This window comes from Bos grunniens, chromosome 6 (genome assembly GCF_055505025.1).
Source record: "Bos grunniens cultivar Pamir isolate PY7600 chromosome 6, Bosgru_T2T1.0, whole genome shotgun sequence".
Lineage (NCBI taxonomy): Eukaryota > Metazoa > Chordata > Mammalia > Artiodactyla > Bovidae > Bos > Bos grunniens.
Genome location: NC_141170.1, coordinates 111,124,738 through 111,143,213, shown reverse-complemented (window position 1 = coordinate 111,143,213; position 18,476 = coordinate 111,124,738). Strand labels below are relative to the sequence as shown.

The 18,476-nt window shown below is 39.5% G+C and overlaps 1 long non-coding RNA gene across 2 annotated transcripts in view; it reads left to right on the top strand.

Moving 5' to 3' along the window:
• The window catches only part of LOC147371199 (uncharacterized), a 228,230-nt gene that overhangs the window by 138,661 nt on the left and 71,093 nt on the right, over nt 1-18,476 (top strand). Inside the window, exon 3 of one of the 2 annotated variants that reach the window (XR_015165969.1) lies at nt 5,670-6,837. The exons of the other annotated variant lie outside the window; for it this stretch is intronic. This is a non-coding gene — a long non-coding RNA (uncharacterized LOC147371199). Of the gene's footprint in view, nt 1-5,669; nt 6,838-18,476 lie in introns of those variants that run through there. 2 annotated transcript variants of the gene reach the window in all.

The following is an 18,476-nucleotide window of genomic DNA, read 5'->3' as shown; positions in this document are numbered from 1 at the left end:
CAAATATTTTATGGAAAGTGCTCAAAATAAGTAGTAATTGAACATGTTTTCTAAAATTGTGCATAGTATTAAGGATCTTTTAGATATGATTCTAAAAATTCTAGTATTTTTCTTTCCTTTAAACTTTCAGAAATTATAGAATATTGTATATGTGACCTAGCCTATGAGCCTGTAGGTAGAAACATACCTTTCAGTCTCAGGATCTGGAAGACTTGGGGGGCATTCTTCATCCTTTCTTCCCACGTTTGGTTGTCTTCTAGCTCTTGTCATCTAATCATACATTAATAGGACCACAGAAAAGAGCTTAAATGCAAATGCACTCTTATTTGTTCATGCCTTTAAAAATTAGATTAGTGATGAAAGAAAGCATGAAGTAATTTGCTAAAATATTTTAGATAGTCTGCAATTTTAAAGTGCTCCTGTTAACCTTCCTTCTTTTTTATCTTGGGTAATTAAAAGTACTCTATCAATTGAGCAGATTGTATTTTCCATATTGTTTGTTGTTTCCTCAAGAGGCCTAATTTCTGTATAAACCTGCAAATATTCATATACAGTAATTTACATGGTATTTAGCTAGTTCTGAGAAATCCATAGCCAGACTCATCTTTGATTTTCTTCTGCTGCTGCTGCTGCTGCTGCTAAGTCGCTTCAGTCGCGTCTGACTCTGTGCGACCCCATAGACGGCAGCCTACCAGGCTCCCCTGTCCCTGGGATTCTCCAGGCAAGAACACTGGAGTGGGTTGCTATTTCCTTCTCCAACGCATGAAAATGAAAAGTGAAAGTGAAGTTGCTCAGTCATGTCCGACTCTTTGCGACCCCATGGACTGCAGCCTACCAGGCTCCTCCACCCATGGGACTTTCCATGGGTGCCATTGCCTTCTCCTTGATTTTCTTCTAGGCTCTATTTAGTAAAGATTATGAAGAGGCATGATCATTTGAGATTTCATTGTAGTTAATAATGGTGTTTGAATGTCAGATTTTTTTTCCCATATGGTCATTGATAATTGGGATTTTTAATTTATCTTATAATGAGAATAGAAATCTTTCAAAATACTGTCACCTTTGAATTTAATTACAGAATGATATAACCATTGTTAATGGATGATTCTTTTTTTCAGTTCAATTCAGTTCAGTTCAGTCACTCAGTCATGTCTGACTCTTTGCGACCCCATAAATCGCAGCATGCCAGGCCTCCCTGTCCATCACCAACTCCCGGAGTTCACCCAAACTCATGTGCATTGAGTCAGTGATGCCATCCAGCCATCTCATCCTCTGTCGACCCCTTCTCCTCCTGCCCCCAATTCCTCCCAGCATCAGGGTCTTTTCCAGTGAGTCAACTCTTCGCATGAGGTGGCCAAAGTACTGGAGTTTCAGCCTCAGCATCAGTCCTTCCAATGAACACCCAGGACTGGTCTCCTTTAGGATGGACCAGTTGGGGATTCTTTTTTTAGTTTAGTTTAAAATGTACAGCTTTTATTTGCTTCCCCAAATAATTTTTCTTATGGTCAGAATCATATAAGAGTAAAAATGGATTAATTATGCAGAAAACTGTACATCTCATTCTCTTCACCATTTATCTCAATGATACCATAGAATCAGTTCAGGGAAAAGGCATGGGCCAAATTTTATGTAGATAGTATGTGGCCAACTTTCTCTGGAACTTGTATGTATTCTGTCTAAACTCCCAAGTCCAGTGCTAAGAGCACAAAGGTCAAACCAAGAAGTTCTTATCTAAATTATCTCATTCAAGAACCAGAGGCACCCCTTCTCATCTAGGTTTTCGTTTGGGGATCAGTGCTTGACTGAAATGGTAAGACATTGTGAACATGAGTTTTCTAAGGATGAAAGTGGAATCAGTTCAGTTTGTACGTTTATGGGGCCTGTGAATATGGATTAAGCACCTGTTTTACATCCTCATTATGGTAGAGGAAACAGACACAAAAAGACCTAATGAGCACACCACATGGCAAATGCCATGGTGGAGGTGTTGCTTCAGGGTGGTAGGGCAGCACGAAGCAAGCACACAAATCAGCCCAGGAAAACCAAGGAAGGCCTCGCGGAGAAGATGAAGTCTGATTAGCTTTTAAAGTTGGTTAGAAATAAGCCAGATGCAAAGTTGGAGGGAGGCAGAGGGAACACTCAAGCAAGGAAGGGTGGCTAAAATAACAAAAAGATTAAAAAGAAACCCAACATTCATTGATTCAGGCACTGTTTTAAGTGATGCTTTAAACCATTTCATCTTCCCAACAAACATGAGGCAGCTGTTAGTACTCTAAATCTCTGTGTGGGGAAACTATGGCATTGAATATTGAAGTAAATCCCCAGGGCCACAGAGCCAGTAAGTGACAGAGCTGAGACCGAGACCCACACCGCTTGGCTCCAGTATGTATATTCTAACCTCTCTGCTGTACAGTCTTTTGCTATAGTTAATTGATGGCTATAGTGAACTGTAAGTGGATTGAAACTGCTGGATAAAAATCTTAGTTTGGGAAGTAAGACACAGCTGGAGAGTCTCGCTAGTAGGTATTGATTTTGTATATCTTGGTAAGAATATTGGGCTAGGGTTTCTCAAGTATAATGAGTGATCAATTTTATTTTATTATTATTTAAAATTTTTCAAAATGACATAGGATGATTTGTTTATAAAATATAAAACCACATGCTTGGATATTAAGCAATGTGAAATTACTGTTAAAATTTAACTGCGTCTTCTCAAATTCTGTGCTTTCCTAATCATGAATTAGTAACAAACGGTTGGTAGAATAACATTCTGATGATTATTGGTTTACATATTTTACTTTGTTCTGTGGTGTTGCTAAGGTTTCTAACCATTCAGAAGGTCAGTGATCACCTTAGGTATTGGTGTCCCTGTAAAGAATCAATCAGAGGCTGACAAGACTGATTACAGGGAGCCCAGTTAGGCATCAGTGACTAACTCAGGCAAGAGATGACTAGAACCAAAACTGAGGCTGTGGTTGCAGCAGTGACAAGTGAGACTGATGGTTTTGAGAAGCACTTAGGAAATGGAACTAGCTTGGGCCCGTGAACGTGATTCCCCGTCTCAGCTCTACCAGCTCCATGTGATTGCTTGTTCTGCTTTCTTCCTAAATTTAATTTTTAGAATATCAGTCTCTGGAGAAGGAAATGGCAACCCACTCCAGTATTCTTGTGTGGGAAGTCCCATGGATGGAGAAGCGTAGCAGGCTACAGTCCATGGGGTCACAAATAGTTGGACATGACTGAGTGACAAGACAACACAACAACAGGAATCCGTCCCTTGGGATGGTTGTGAAAATGTAATGAGATTGTGCTTGGACATCTCCTAGCATGGGGTCTGGTTGCTGATATCTGTGCTGTACATGGTAGTTAAAAGCAAAAGGAATATTTTTTTCTGTGTTAAGATCCCAGACAAGGCCTAAGTTTCCCACTTCAATACCAGAACCCCCTCCTGAGATCCTCCACGAAGGGGTGGGCTTGTGGGCCTCCAGGCCTTGCAGCTCTCCTGTCTGCCTCTGCTGTCCCAAACCATGACTGTGAGAGTCATCTCCCATGCCTGCAGCATGTGCTAAATATGTGCTTATGAAGTTAATTCAGAAGAGCTACTATTTATCAGGCAATTCCTGACATTTATAGTTAGTCACAGTTTACAAAGAAAAAAAATATCAATCTCAGAAGCTACCAGCTATGTACTTCCTAAATCAAAACTAATTTTTCCTTCAAAATTCACTGGACATTTTATTGAAGTGAAAGTCCTTTTAGACTCTAGGTTCCTGATATAGTGAGATAGGCTGGGCTGAGGGCGGCTGGGAGACCTGGTGGGCTGCAGAAAAGGATCATTCTTTCATTAAACACTTGTCTTGTGCAGGAACGTGGGGCAGTGCCAAGGAATGAGCAATGAGCCTTTAGAGGGAAGGACAGGTGACCCAAGAGTTGAGGCTGAGATTCTTTAAGCTGTCCATGCAATGAGCTGTGTGCTGACCTGAGCAGAGAGCCAGGAAGCAACTGATGGGGAGCCCTGCAATTTGCAATAAGAGGCTTAAGGTGGTATGTGGTATACAGCACGGAGATTGGTGGTGGGGTTGCTGACACTCAATTAAAAAGTCAAGGTTTCAGTCTTGGGCATTGCAATTCTAAGCAAGGACTTAATTGTGGTTTCAAAGGCTAAGAATTCAATTTTTGTGAACTTGAGTTTGAGGGCAAGGGAATGATCATTTTCTGAATGTGCCAAGTACTTCAGTAAATGCTTTACACGTGTAATCTCATTTCATTCTCACAGTAAATCTGCCAAGTAGGTAAAGCCCTTATTTTGAGAAATTTGAGGGTAGGACTGTTAAGAAATGTGCCTAATGTGCACAGTTATGAAGTGATGAAGCTTGTTTTTCTCCCTGCTGTGATTGTATTTTTCCCCAGGATACCTGTTCTTCCAGCTATGATCGTCGTTAGTGTCCAGTTGATGAGCCATTGACCTTAGGGCTTCCTATGTAGTGAGAACACAGAGCTTAGTATACATGGCTGGGGAAAGCATCATTTGGGCTTCATAAATCTCTAGAACTTTTTTTTTTCCTTAAAGGGGAAATCTGGAAAATTTAGAAGTTTTATTCTTTGAACAAAAATGTTTTTGATCCTCTTCTGTGTGGCAGGTATTATTTTAAATATGTAAGATATATGAGTAAACGAAACAAAAGAGAAATCCACAATTCCAGTAGGGAAAAGATAATTTAAAAATGTAATGTTTAGTAATTCTTGTGTGTGCACTCAATTGCGTCCTACTCTTTGGGACCCCATGGACTGTAGCCCACCAGGCTTCTCTGTCCACGGAATTCTCCAGACAAGAATGCTGGAGTGAGTTGCCATTCCCTTCTCCAGGGGATCTTCCCCACCCAGGGATCAAACCTGCATCTCTTGCATCTCCTGGGTTAGCAGGCAGATTCTTTACCACTGTGCCACATGGGAAATCTTAAGTAGTATGAAAGTATTAGTTGTTCCGTTGTGCCTGTCTCTTCGTCACCTCATGGACTGTAGCCTGCCAGGCTCCTCTGTCCGTGGAATACTGCAGTGGGTTACCATTCCCTTCTCCAGATCTTTCTGACCTAGGGATTAAACCCAGGTCCCCTGCCTTGCAGGCAGAATCTTTACCATCTGAGCCACCAGGGAAGTCCCCTTAAGTAATATCGTATAAGATAATAAGTTAATGTTAAAAATCAGGGTGTGGGGCATCAGACTTAAAATTTTAAATAGAGTTTCCATGGTAAATATCACTGAGCAGTTGGCATTTAATTTAAAAATGGATTATCCCTATACTCAAAGACTATCTGCTAGTCCCATAAAACTGTATGTAAATTACCATTACACTTTGTTTATTCATGTTTTTAAAAAGCGTATTTATTTATTTTAATTGGAGGACAATCACTTCACAAACATTACACGTTTAAAGGAGCCTACATGTTTGAGGACTTTTCGTTCAGTCAGTGCTACCTCTACCTACCTCAGCCCTGTCAGTGTCTACGCTAGTGACTAGATGCATGTGATCCCAGTCCTGCTTTGAGGTTGAGATACATTCTGGTAATCTTTTGGGAACTCCTCCCCACTGGTGAGTGAGCCCTGAAAATAACAAGAGCTTAACTGGGCAAAATAAAATTTTAGGTGATGATGTGAATTTTCCTCTGCAGTCTTCCTAATTAAATCCATCCTGCTTGGCCCTCCCACGTGATTGGACTTCTGCTCAGCACCCCGAGGGATGGATTACCTGATTTACATCCTGGCATCATGTGACTGCAGAGGACCACAATGGCAGAGAGGCATCTCTCACCATTTATAACCATGCTCCCTTGGCATTTCTCTTGATTCCTTTAGGAGTAAACCAATATTTTATGAATATAATGTTGTATGCAAACTTGGGAAGATTCCCACCCCCCGACCCGCTGTACATAACATCATCAGCTGTATTTAGTGAATTCCGGTGACCTTAGACAGTATATTTTTTCCCCTCTGCACCCATCAAAAATAGAAAGATTCCAAGAAAATGTATCCATAAGGGGCAGTTTGACTGTAACTAAACAGACAGATGTTTAAGAACATGCTTTTCTTAATCAAATATGGTCTGTGATGCACAGAGTATCAGAGGGCTTGAAAAAAGCCAAAACTACAGAAGCCTCCAAAACTAAAGAAGCCTCATGGAGCTGAGATATAAGCTTACCATGGCTTGTTAACAGAGCTTGACAGCTTGTGTACTGTTTCACCCTCTTACATGCCTAATAAAGTAATAAAAATGTATGAGGGATAAATAAAAAAGGTTCTGATTCGTGAGGCATAAAATCTCTGCTGTGAACTGGAATAGTTTTTTGAGTTACAGTTACATTTTTATTTGTAATTTTAAAAGTGCAGCCAACAGTTTGTAGAGCACTAATGTACACACATGCGTTTTATTTGAATGTGTTTATTTACCTTTCACCATATATGCATGCACTTTTTATCAAGGATAAGATTTTGTTTTTAAATTGATTTTTCAGTAAAATGACTAAGTATTCTATTAATCTGTCTTTAAACACACTGTCTCTCTCAGACACACCCTCTAAGAAAACAACCAAAAATATTTAGAGTTTTAAATAGATGAAGCTTTTGTTAATATGCCTTATTATTTAGCCCCTGCTTGTGAGAACACAGCAATGTGTAATATTATTAAGCATAAGGACAAAAAAGTTATGACTTAACCATTTTGCTAATGTGGGCCAAAAAGATCACAGAGGCTGTCTAATTTCCTTCCGTGGGATGATTCATTATAATTATTCTGGTCAAAATCAATTTCTTTAATCATTGAAGAGTTACAAATAAAATAGTTAAATATGAATATCTCTTTTTCTCTTTTATTTTTAGTATTCAGAAACATGTAGAAAAAACCTTAATTAGGTAATTCATGTGTTTTTCCCCAAACTGCAGTTTTATTGGCAGTTATTATATTCATATCATGTATGTAATCATCTTTTATTCTAAATAACAGGGTTTTTTAAATTATTACAATTTTGTACAAGTTGAAGTTTGTATATTCAGATCTTGAAAGAATCTACGTTAAAAATATTTTGTTGGAGTCTTTTACTTTCCTAACTACTATCCTTTTTTTTTTTTTAAGAAACTACTGTAAATTTCACGGTGGACTATGATTGTTTCACTACGTAAATTTAAAATTTTAGAAAATGAACATATTATTTTTCATGATTTTGAATTTAATGCATGGTCACTGGAAAATCAGAACAAAACTATAAAATAGGAAGAACCTCCGTCAAACTTTCTCTCTTATCTAGGAATAACCACTGCTGAAGTTTTTGTTGTTGCTTTCCTTAATTCTTTTATTTTTGGCTGTGCTGTCTTCGTTGTTGCGTGGGCTTTTCTCTATTGTGTTGAGCGGGGGCTACTCTTTGCTGCAGAGTGCAGGCTTCTCACTGCAGGGACTTCTTTTGTTGTGGAGCATGGGTTCTAGGGCATGCGCGTGTCGATGGTTGTGGCTCCTGGGCTCTAGAGCACAGGCTCGAGTTGAGGCCCACAGGTTTAGTTGCCGTGTGGTATCTTCCCAGACCAGGGATCGGATCCGTGTCTCCTGCACTGGCAGGCAGATTCTTGACCACTTGAACCACCAGGGAAGCTGCAAAGATTTTTACATATACATTCAGACTTCTAATATACCTCTATATTTTTACATATATATTTATTAATATCAGTACAATTACTTTTTCACATATATTCAGTGATGTATTTTATATATATATATATATATATTCACATGTAAATGTAAGTGCCTATATATTGCAAAGGGATTTATAGCACAGATAATTTTATATCAGTATTTTGCTTATGGAAATTAGTAATAAGAAATGTGACTTGAGTCTTTATGGGTAGGTAGATAAGACAGTCATGTCATTAATTTAAACTTTCCATATAAATGCAGTAGAACCATTATATTTAAGTTAGTAAATCTCTACTCCCTGTTTCAGCCATTCTGCCATTCATATATGATCTCCTTATTAAGGCCTTCTTTATGTCTTTCCCTTCCCTGAAAGATAACAGAACCAAGTCTTGTCTTTCTTTATATCACATCCAGTGTTTATGGTGGGTGAGCATGTAGTAGGTAAGTGCTTTAATAATTAATTGATAATGGGTCATATACCTTTCTGGGATGGGGCACCAGTATTTATCCAAGCATGTTGTCTTCAAGAGCAATGACATTTCTTTGATTTGTGAATCCCTTGTGCATTTAATGAATAAAATATTTATTAAATCCTTCTATGGCTTTGCAGAGAAGGCAATGGCAACCCCCTCCAGTTCTCTTGCCTGGAAAATCCCATGGACAGAGGAGCCTGGTGGGCTGCAGTCCATGGGGTCGCTAAGAGTCGGACAGGACTAAGCGACTTCATTTTCACTTTTCACTTTCATGCATTGAAGAAGGAAATGGCAACCCACTCCAGTATTCTTGCCTGGAGAATCCCAGGGATGGGGGAGCCTGGTGGGCTGCCATCTATGGGGTTGCACGGAGTCGGACACAACTGAAGCGACTTAGTAGCAGCAGCAGCAGCATGGCTTTGCAGAATGTTCCAGAATATCCTCTAAGAGTATGAAGAAGAAAAGGTGCCCTTTAGGCAAATTCTGCTTTTTAGGGAGTAGGGGGAAGTGAGACCTATAAATTCCCTAGTCCTTTAATATCTTACTTAAAAATTTTAAATTACATGTTATAGGTGTATAATATAGTGGTTCACAATTTTGAAAGATTATACTTCATTTATAGTTATTATAAAATATTTGCTTTATTCTCTTGTTATAGCTTATTTTATATCTAATAATTTGTGTCTCTAAATCCCTTATCCCTATATTGTTGCTATATTTATTATATATTACCCCTACTTAGTTTTTTTTATCTTTTAAAATTCTAGGTATCTAAAACAATGAATAATACTGAATCTTATATCATGCAAACCAGAAACAATGTTTGTTTTTAATTATTTTATAGAATAATAGATAGATACTGAAAATTTCTGTAATGAAAATGTGAAAACTAAAATATTCTATTAGATTAATCCAGATATATTACTTCTGTCTATAGCAAACACTGAAACCTTTTCTTTAAAATTATTTTACTTTAATTTTTTAATAGACTTTATTTTTTAAAGTAGTTTTAGGTTTACAGCAAAACTGAGTAAAGATACAGAGATTTCCTATACATTCTTTAAAATCACTTAAAAGAGTGGTAAATACATTTGTTGCAATAAACTATATTGACACATCATTATGTTTAACTTTGAAAAACTGCCAAAATGTTTACCATAGTGACTGTACAATTTTGCACTCCTACTAGCAGTAAATGGGAGTTCCTGTTCCCTACAAGAGACTGAACTAGACTTGTCTGTGAGTGTCCAGGAGTCTCTGAAAGAGGTTAGGATCAGGGGTACTGAATACAACAGACAGGGCCCAGTGTGGTATAAGTCCTTTTGAAAGAGGTTGCCATTACAGTCATTACCCCTACCATAGTTAGACCTTAGACCAAATGACAGGGAGGGAACAGTACCACCATCAACAGAAGACTGGATTAAAGATTTACTGAGCATGGGCCTGACCATCAGTTCAGTTCAGTAGCTCAGTTGTGTCTGACTCTTTGCGACCCATGGACTGCACCACACCAGGCCTCCTTGTCCATCAACAACTCCTGGAATTTACTCAAACTCAAGTCCATTGAGTTGGTGATGTCACTGAACAACATCATCCTCTGTCATCCTCTTCTTCTCCCTCCCTCAATTTTTCCCAGCATCACAGTCTTTTCAAATGAGTCAGTTCTTCACATCAGGTGGCCAAAGTATTAGAGTTTCAGCTTCAGCATTAGTCCTTCCAATGAATATTAAGGACTGATTTCCTTTAGGATGGACTGGTTGAATCTCCTTGCAGTCCAAGGGACTTTTAAGAGTTTTCTCCAACAGCGCAGTTCAAAAGCATCAATTCCTTGGCCCTCAGCTTTCTTTATAGTCCAACTCTCACATCCATATATGAATACTGGAAAAAACATAGCTTTGACTAGATGGACCTTTGTTGGCAAAGTAATGTCTCTTATTTTTAATAGGCTGTCTATGTTGGTCATAACTTTACTTCCAAGGAGCAAGCATCTTTTAATTTCATGGCTGTAGTCACCATCTGCAGTGATTTTGGAGCCCCCCAAAATAAAGTCTGCCACTGTTTCCATTGTTTTCCCATCTATTTACCATGAAGTGATGGGACTGGATGCCATGATCTTAGTTTTCTGAATACTGAGTTTTAAGCCAATGTTTTCACTTTCCTCTTTTTTTCATCAAGAGGCTCTTCAGTTCCTCTTAGCTTTCTGCCATAAGGGTGGTGTCATCTGCATATCTGAGGTTATTGATATTTCTCCCAGCAATCTTGATTCCAGCTTGTGCTTCATTCAGCCCAGCGTTTCTCATGATGTACTCTGCATATAAGTTAAATAAGCAGGGTGACAATATACAGGCTTGATGTGCTCCTTTTCCTTTTTAGAACCAGTCTGTTGTTCCATGTCAAGTTCTAACTGTTGCTTCTTGACCTGCATACAGATTTCTCAACAAGCAGGTCGCATGGTCTGGTATTCTCATCTCTTTCAGAATTTTCCACTGTTGTGATTCACACAGTCAAAGGCTTTAGTATAGTTAATAAAGCAGAAGTAGATGTTTTTCTGGAACTCTCTTGCTTTTTCAATGATCCAATGGATGTTGGCCATTTGATCTCTGGTTCCTCTGTCTTTTCTAAATCCAGCTTGAACATCTGGAAGTTCAGAGTTCATATACTGTTGAAATCTGGCTTGGAGAATTTTGAGCATTACTTTGCTGGCATTGAGATGAGTGCAAGTGTGTGGTAGTTTGAACATTCTTTGACATAGCCTTTCTTTGGGATTGGTATGAAATGAATCTTTCCCAGTCCGGAGGCCACTGCTAAGTTCTCCAAATTTTCTGGCATATTGAGTGCAACACTTTCACAGCATCATCTTTTAAGACTTGAAGTAGCTCAGCTGGAATTCCATCACCTCAACTAGCTTTGTTCATAGTGATGCTTCCTAAGGCCCACTTGACTTTGCATTCCAGGATGTCTGGCTGTAGGTGAGTGATCATACCATCATGATTATCTGGGCCGTGAAGCTCTTTTTTGTACAGTTATTTTGTGTATTCTTGCCACCTCTTCTTAATATCTTCTGCTTCTCTTAGGCCTATACCATTTCTGTCCTTACTGAGCTCATCTTTGCATGAAATGTACCTTTGGCATCTTTAATTTTCTTGAAGAGATCTCTAGTCTTTCCCATTCTGTTGTTTTCCTCTATTTCTTTGCACTGATTACTGATGAAGGCTTTCTTATCTCTCCTTGCTATTCTTTGGAACTCTGCATTCAAATGGGTATATCTTTCCTTTGACCATTGGAGCAAGACCCAAATTCCCCCACAAGCAGTACCTCCCATCAGGAAATTCCACAAGCCTTATTTATATATCCACCAGAAGACAGACAGAATGAAAATCACAATCATAGAAAATAACCAAATTGATCACATGGATCACAGCCTTGTCTAACTCAATGAAACTATGAGTCATGCCTTGTAGGCCCACCCAAGATGGACGGGTCATGGTGGAGCATTCTGACAAAATGTGGTCCATTGGAGACGGGAGTGGCAAACCACTTCAGTATTCTTGCCTTGATAACCCCATCAGTTCAGTTCAGTTCAGTTGCTCAATAGTGTCTGACTCTTTGCGACCCCATGAATCGCAGGACACCAGGCCTCCCTGTCCGCCACCAACTCCCAGAGCCTAGCCAAACTCATGTCCATCGAGTCGGTGATGCCATCCAGCTATCTTATACTCTGTTGTCCCCTTCTCCGCCTGCCCCCAATCCTTCCCAACACCCGGGTCTTTTCCAATGAGTCAACTCTTCGCATGAGGTGGCCAAACTATTGGAGTTTCAGCTTCAACATCAGGGCTGATCCCCTTCAGGATGGACTGGTTGGATCTCCTTGCAGTCCAAGGGACTCTCAAGAGTCTTCTCCAACACCACAGTTCAAAAGCATCAATTCTTCAGTGCTCAGCCTTCTTCACAGTCCAACTCTCACATCCATATATGACTACTGGAAAAACCATAGCCTTGACTAGATAGACCTTTGTTTGCAAAGTAATATCTCTGCTTTTTAATATGCTATCTAGGTTGGCCATAACTTTCCTTCCAAGGAGTAAGTGTCTTTTAATTTCATGGCTGCAGTCACCATCTGTAGTGATTTTGGAGCCAAAAAAATAAAGCCTGACACTGTTGCCACTATTTCCCCATCTATTTCCCATAAAGTGATGGGACCAGATGCCATGATCTTTGTTTTTTGAATGTTGAATTTTAAGCCAACTTTTTCACTCTCTTCTTTCACTTTCCTCAAGAGGCTTTTTAGTTCCTCTTCATTTTCTGCCATAAGCATTGTGATAACCCCATGAACAGTATGAAAAGACAAAAAGATATGACACTGAAAGATGAAATCCATAGGTCAGTACATGCCCAATATGCTACTGGAGAAGAGTGGAGAAATAGCTCAAGAAAAAGTGAAGAGGCTAAGCCAAAGTGGAAACAATGTCCGCTTGTAGATGTGACTGGCAATAGAAATAAAGTCTGATGCTGTAAAGAATAATATTACATATGAACCTGGAATGTGAGGTCTGCGAATCAAGGCAAATGGAAGTGGTGAAACAGGAGATGGCAAGCGTGAACATCGACATTTTAGGAATCAGTGAACTAAAGTGGACTGCAATGGGTGAATTTAACTAAGATGACCATTATATACTGTGGGCAAGACTCCTTTAGATGAAATGGAGTAGCCTAATAGTCAACAGAAGAGTCTGAAATGCAGTACTTGGGTATTTTCTGAAAAATAACAGAATGATCCCTGTTCATTTCCAAGGCAAGTCATTCAGTATTACCCTAAGTCAAGTCTATGCCCACCCAGTAATGCTGAAGAACCTGAAGTTGAATGGTTCTATGAAGAGCTACAAGACCTTGGAGAACTAACACCCCAAAACGATGTCCTTTTCATCATAGGGGACTGGAATGAAAAAGTAGGAGGTCAAGAGGTACCTGGAAGCAAGTTTGGCCTTGGAGTACAAAATGAAGCAGGGCAAAGGCTAATGGAGCTTTGCCGAGAGAACACACTGGTTATAGCAAACACCCTCTTTCAACACACAAGGGGTGACTCTACGTATGGACATCACCAGATGGTCAATACTGAAATCAGATTGATTATATTCTTTGCAGCCAAAGATGGAGAAAATCTATACGATCAGCAAAAACAAGACCAGGAGCTGACTGTGGCTCAGATCATGAACTCCATTTTGCAAAATTCAGACGTGAATTTTAAATTAAATTGAAGAAAGTAGGGAAAACCACTAGACCATTCAGGTATGACCTAAATAAAATCACTTATGATGACACAGTGGAAGTGACAAATAGATAGAGGGATTAGATCTGGTAGACAGAGAGCATGAAGAACTATGGACAGAGGTTCATGACATTGTACAGGAGGCAGGGATCAAGGCCAACCCCAAGACAAAGAAATGCAAAACGACAAAATGGTTGTCTGAGGAGGCCTTACAGATAGCTGAGAAAAAGCTAAAGTCAAAGGAGAAAAGAAAAGACATACCCATTTGAATGTAGAGTTCCAAAGAACAGCAAGGAGAAATAAGAAAGCCTTCCTCAGTGATCAATGCAAAGAAATAAGAAGCTGCTGCTGCAGCTAAGTCACTTCAGTCGTGTCCAACTCTGTGCGACCCCATAGACGGCAGCCCACCAGGCTCCCCCGTCCCTGAGATTCTCCAGGCAAGAACACTGGAGTGGGCTGACATTTCCTTCTCCAGTGCATGAAAGTGAAAAGTGAAAGTGAATTTGTTCAGTCGTGTCCAACCCTTAGTGACCCCATGGACTGCAGCCTACCAGGCTCCTCCATCCATAGGATTTTCCAGGAAAGAGTACTAGAGTGGGGTCCCATTGCCTTCTCCAGAAATAAGAAGAAAACAGTATAATTGGAAAGACTAGAGATCTCTTCAAGAAAATTAGAGATACCAAGGGAACATTTCATGCAAAGATGGGCTCGATAAAGAACAGAAATGATATGGACCTAACAGAAGCAGAAGATATTAAGAAGAGGTGGCAAGAATACCTAGAACAACTATACAAAAGAGATCTTAATGACTGCGATAACCATGATAGTGTGATCACTCAACTAGAGTCATACATCCTGGAGTGTGAGGTCAAGTGTGCCTTAAGAAGCATCACTAGGAACAAAGCTAGAGACAGTGATGGAATTCCAGGTGAGCTATTTAAAATCCTAAAAGATGATGCTGTTAAAGTGCTGCACTCAACATGCCAGCAAATTTGGAGAACTCAGCACTGGCCACAGGACTAGAAAAGGTCAGTTTTCATTCCAATCCCAAAGAAGGGCAATGCCAAAGAATGTTTAAACTACTGCATAATTGACCTCATCTCATGCCAGCAAGTAATGCTCAAAATCTCCAAGCTAAGCTTTAATAGTACATGAACTGAGAACTTCCACATGTTTAAGCTGAATTTAGAAAAGGCAGAGGAACCAGAGATCAATTTGCCAACATCATGGAGAAATAAGAGAATTCCAGAAATACATCTACTTCTGCTTCATTGACTACACTAAAGCCTTTGACTGTGTGGATCACAACAAACTGTTGAAAATTCTTAAAGAGATCAGAGTACCAGACCATCTTAGAAATGTATATGTCAGTCAATAAGCAACAATTAGAGACAGACATGGAACAACATGTTGGTTCCAAATTGGGAAAGGAGTACATTAAGGCTGCATATTGTCACCCTGCTTATTTAACTTATATGCAGAGTACATCATGTGAAGTGCTAGGCTGGATGAAGCACAAGCTGGAATCAAGTTTGCCATGAGAAATATCAATAACCTTACATATGCATATGACACCAACCTCCTGGCAGAAAGCAAAGAGGCACGAAAGAGCCTTTTGATGAAAGTGAAAGAGGAGAATGAAAAAGCTGGCTTAAAACTTGACATTCAAAAACTAAGATCATGGCATCCAGTCCCATCACTTCATGGAAGATAGATGGGGAAATAATGGAAATAGTGAAAGATTTTATTTTCTTAGGCTCCAAAATTACTGTGGATGGTGACTGAAACCATGAAATTGAAAGATGCTTGCTCCTTGGAAGAAAAGCTATGAACTATCTCGACAGCATGTTAAAAATCAGAGACTTACTTTGCTGACAAAGGTCCATCTAGCCAAAGCTATGGTTTTTCCAGTAGTCATGTATGGATATGAGAGTTGGACCATAAAGAAAGCTGAATGACAAAGAGTTGATGCTTTTAAACTATGGTGTTGGAGAAGACTCTTGAGTGTCCCTTGGACTGCAAGGAGATCCAACCAGTCAATCCTAAAGGAAATCAGTCCTGAGTATTCATTGGAAGGACTGATGCTGAAGCTGAAGGCCCAGTACTTTGGCCACCTGATGCAAAGAACTGACTCACTGGAAAAGACCCTGATGCTGGGAAAGATTGAAGGCAAGAGGAGAAGGGGATGTCATAGGATGAGATGGTTGGATGGCATCACCAACTTGATGGACTTGGGTTTGCACAAGCTCTGGGAACTGGTGATGGACAAGCAAGCCTGGCCTGCTGCAGACCATGGGGTCACAAAGAGTATGACATACCTGAGCAAATGAAGCGACAGAACTGATATATATATATATGTATAAACATGTGTATGTATATATATATACACACACATATACATGCCATTCAAATATATATATATATATATTTGAATCCCATTATTGCTATTATTCGGAGAAGGCAATGGCACCCCACTCCAGTACTCTTGCCTGGAAAATCCCATGGACGGAGGAGTCTGGTAGGCTGCAGTCCATGGGGTCGCTAAGAGTCGGACACGACTGCGCGACTTCACTTTCAGTTTTCACTTTCCACTTTCATGCATTGGAGAAGGAAATGGCAACCCACTCCAGTGTTCTTGCCTGGAGAACCTCAGGGATGGGGGAGCCTGGTGGGCTGCCGTCTATGGGGTCGCACAGAGTCGGACATGACTGAAGCGACTTAACAGTAGCAGTATTGCTATTATTATTTTCAACAAATGTTAGATCATTTAAGAAAAAGAAAAGTACAGGTTTTATCTTAACTTGTTCCTCCTCCAGTGCTCTTGTTTCTGTATAAGTTCAGTTTTTTGATTTGTATCATTTTCCTTCTCTTTGAAGTCATTCTTTTAACATGTGTGTGATAGAGAATTCTAGGTGTTTTTGTTTTGCTTTGCTCTTCTCTGTGTGCTTTAAGTGTTTCACTCTACTCTCTTTTCTTGTTTTTTTTTTCCCTGAATAAGTCAGGTGCAGTTATCATCTTTGCTCCTGTGTAAATAAATTGTCTTATCCTCTGGCTTCTTTCAAGATATTGTCTTTATCTTTGCTCTTTGGCAGATTGAATATGATATGCCTAGGTGCAGTTTTTTTTTTTTTTTTTGATCTTTGTTTTTAATTTGGTGTCTAACATTAGTTTAGAATATTATTTCATCATTGCTCAAATATTTCTTTTCCATCTTTTTTTCTCCTCCTGGAATTCCAGTTTGATGCTTGTTACACTTTGGTAGTCATCTCTTAGCTCACTGAGATCCAGGTTGGACTTCTGATCTCTAGAACTGTATGGGAGTAGGTTTGCGTTCTTTTAAGTAACCAAGTTTGTGATAATTTGCCACAGCAGCAATAGTGTTTTGACAATTTCTCTTATCGTATTTACATGTTTTTTTCTCTTTGATCCAGATTTCTTTTTCTAACCAACTTTGCACACATCTTTTAAGTAGCTTAAACTTTTCCTGGAAAAAAGATAATGCTGGTAAGTAAATGAACAAACAAAACAGTGCAGCATACAGTCCAAGGTCACATTATATAAAATGAAAAAATTGTACTAAACAAACAATTTAAAAATGCTGCTTAATAAATCAAGAGACTTATTGTAGATCGCTGAGAGATTTTCAAGTAAGAAAAAATGCCATTATGCTATGTTGTTAATTAAAGATGTCTATATGAAAACTTGAGTCAAGTTCTTCTCTGTAAAAGGTAAAGAAAGTGACTTGGAGAAGAGATAAAGACGGCTTTCTAATAATTCTCTGGAGAAGTTTCTCCACCTGGACAAAACCATTATGAGGGCTGATTAGTTAGATGTAGATGAAATTAGAGTTAAAACGATCATATGATTTATCATCAATATTCAGATACCTTTGAGAGTAAAATGGGGTGCTATTAATACTTAAGCCAAGTAACAAGTATAATTGGGGTGAACTGGGAAAACTGGGACCTATGATCCATCTAGATGGGGAGACTAGCCTTACTGAATGAAAATAACATGTTTTGAAAAGACTGCAAATAATGAACATTAGGATTAGACATCATAGTGTTTAAAACTACTGTCTCTAGAGCCAGAGGATCTGGGTTCACTCCTTATCATCATTAGTTCCCCATCTGTGGAACTATGGGCGCATAGAAGTGATTAGTTTTTTGTGATGTTATGATAATGGCATGACATAATGCACATGGAGTTTTTACAGCGTCTTGCCCAGAGCAAGTGCTCAAGAAATATTATGTTCTTTCTTTCTCCTTACTAATAGTGATGTTCTTTGTCAACTGTGGTAAAGTAATGGAATGAAACTTGAAGTAGGAATAGTAAAGTTGCTTGTGGTGTGCATGCGTGTGTGCTCATTCATGTCCGACTCTGCAACCCCACCAACTTGTAGACTGCTAGGCTCCTCTGTCCATGGGATTTTCCTGGCAAGGAGATAGGAGTGGTTTGCCATTTCCTTCTCCAGGGGATCTTCCCAATCCAGGGATCGAACATGGGTCTCCTGCATTGTAGGCAGATTCTTTACCATCTGAGCCACCATAGTTGAGATATAAACAAACAAGACAAGATATCGCCTCAAGAATGATAACTTCCTCAGTGTACATTCATTGAGGGTCTAACACAGGCTAGCTGCTAAGTTGCTTCAGTCGTGTCCGATTCTGTGTGACCCCATAGACGGCCTCCTACCAGGCTCCCCCGTCCCTGGGATTCTCCAGGCAAGAACGCTGGAGTGGGTTGCCAGTTCCTTCTCCAACACAGGCTAGGTACTTTGCTAATCATGGAGTTTGACTTAAATGGATAAGATGTGGTATGTCTTTCTTGGCTGAGATTCTCAGTATAACATTTCTGTCTTTCAGATGTTTCAGTTGGATGGATCAGCAACATGAATGTTACGAAAGGGTCAGACTGTGCTCTGTTGTCAGCTCTGATAGGATGGTTCCCGTGTCTGTTGTGCCCACAGTGTGGTGTCTGGCTCACAGTAGTTACTCAATAATTAAGTGGTTGAATACATTGAAAAAGATCTCAACTTCACTTCTTAGTTACTCAATAA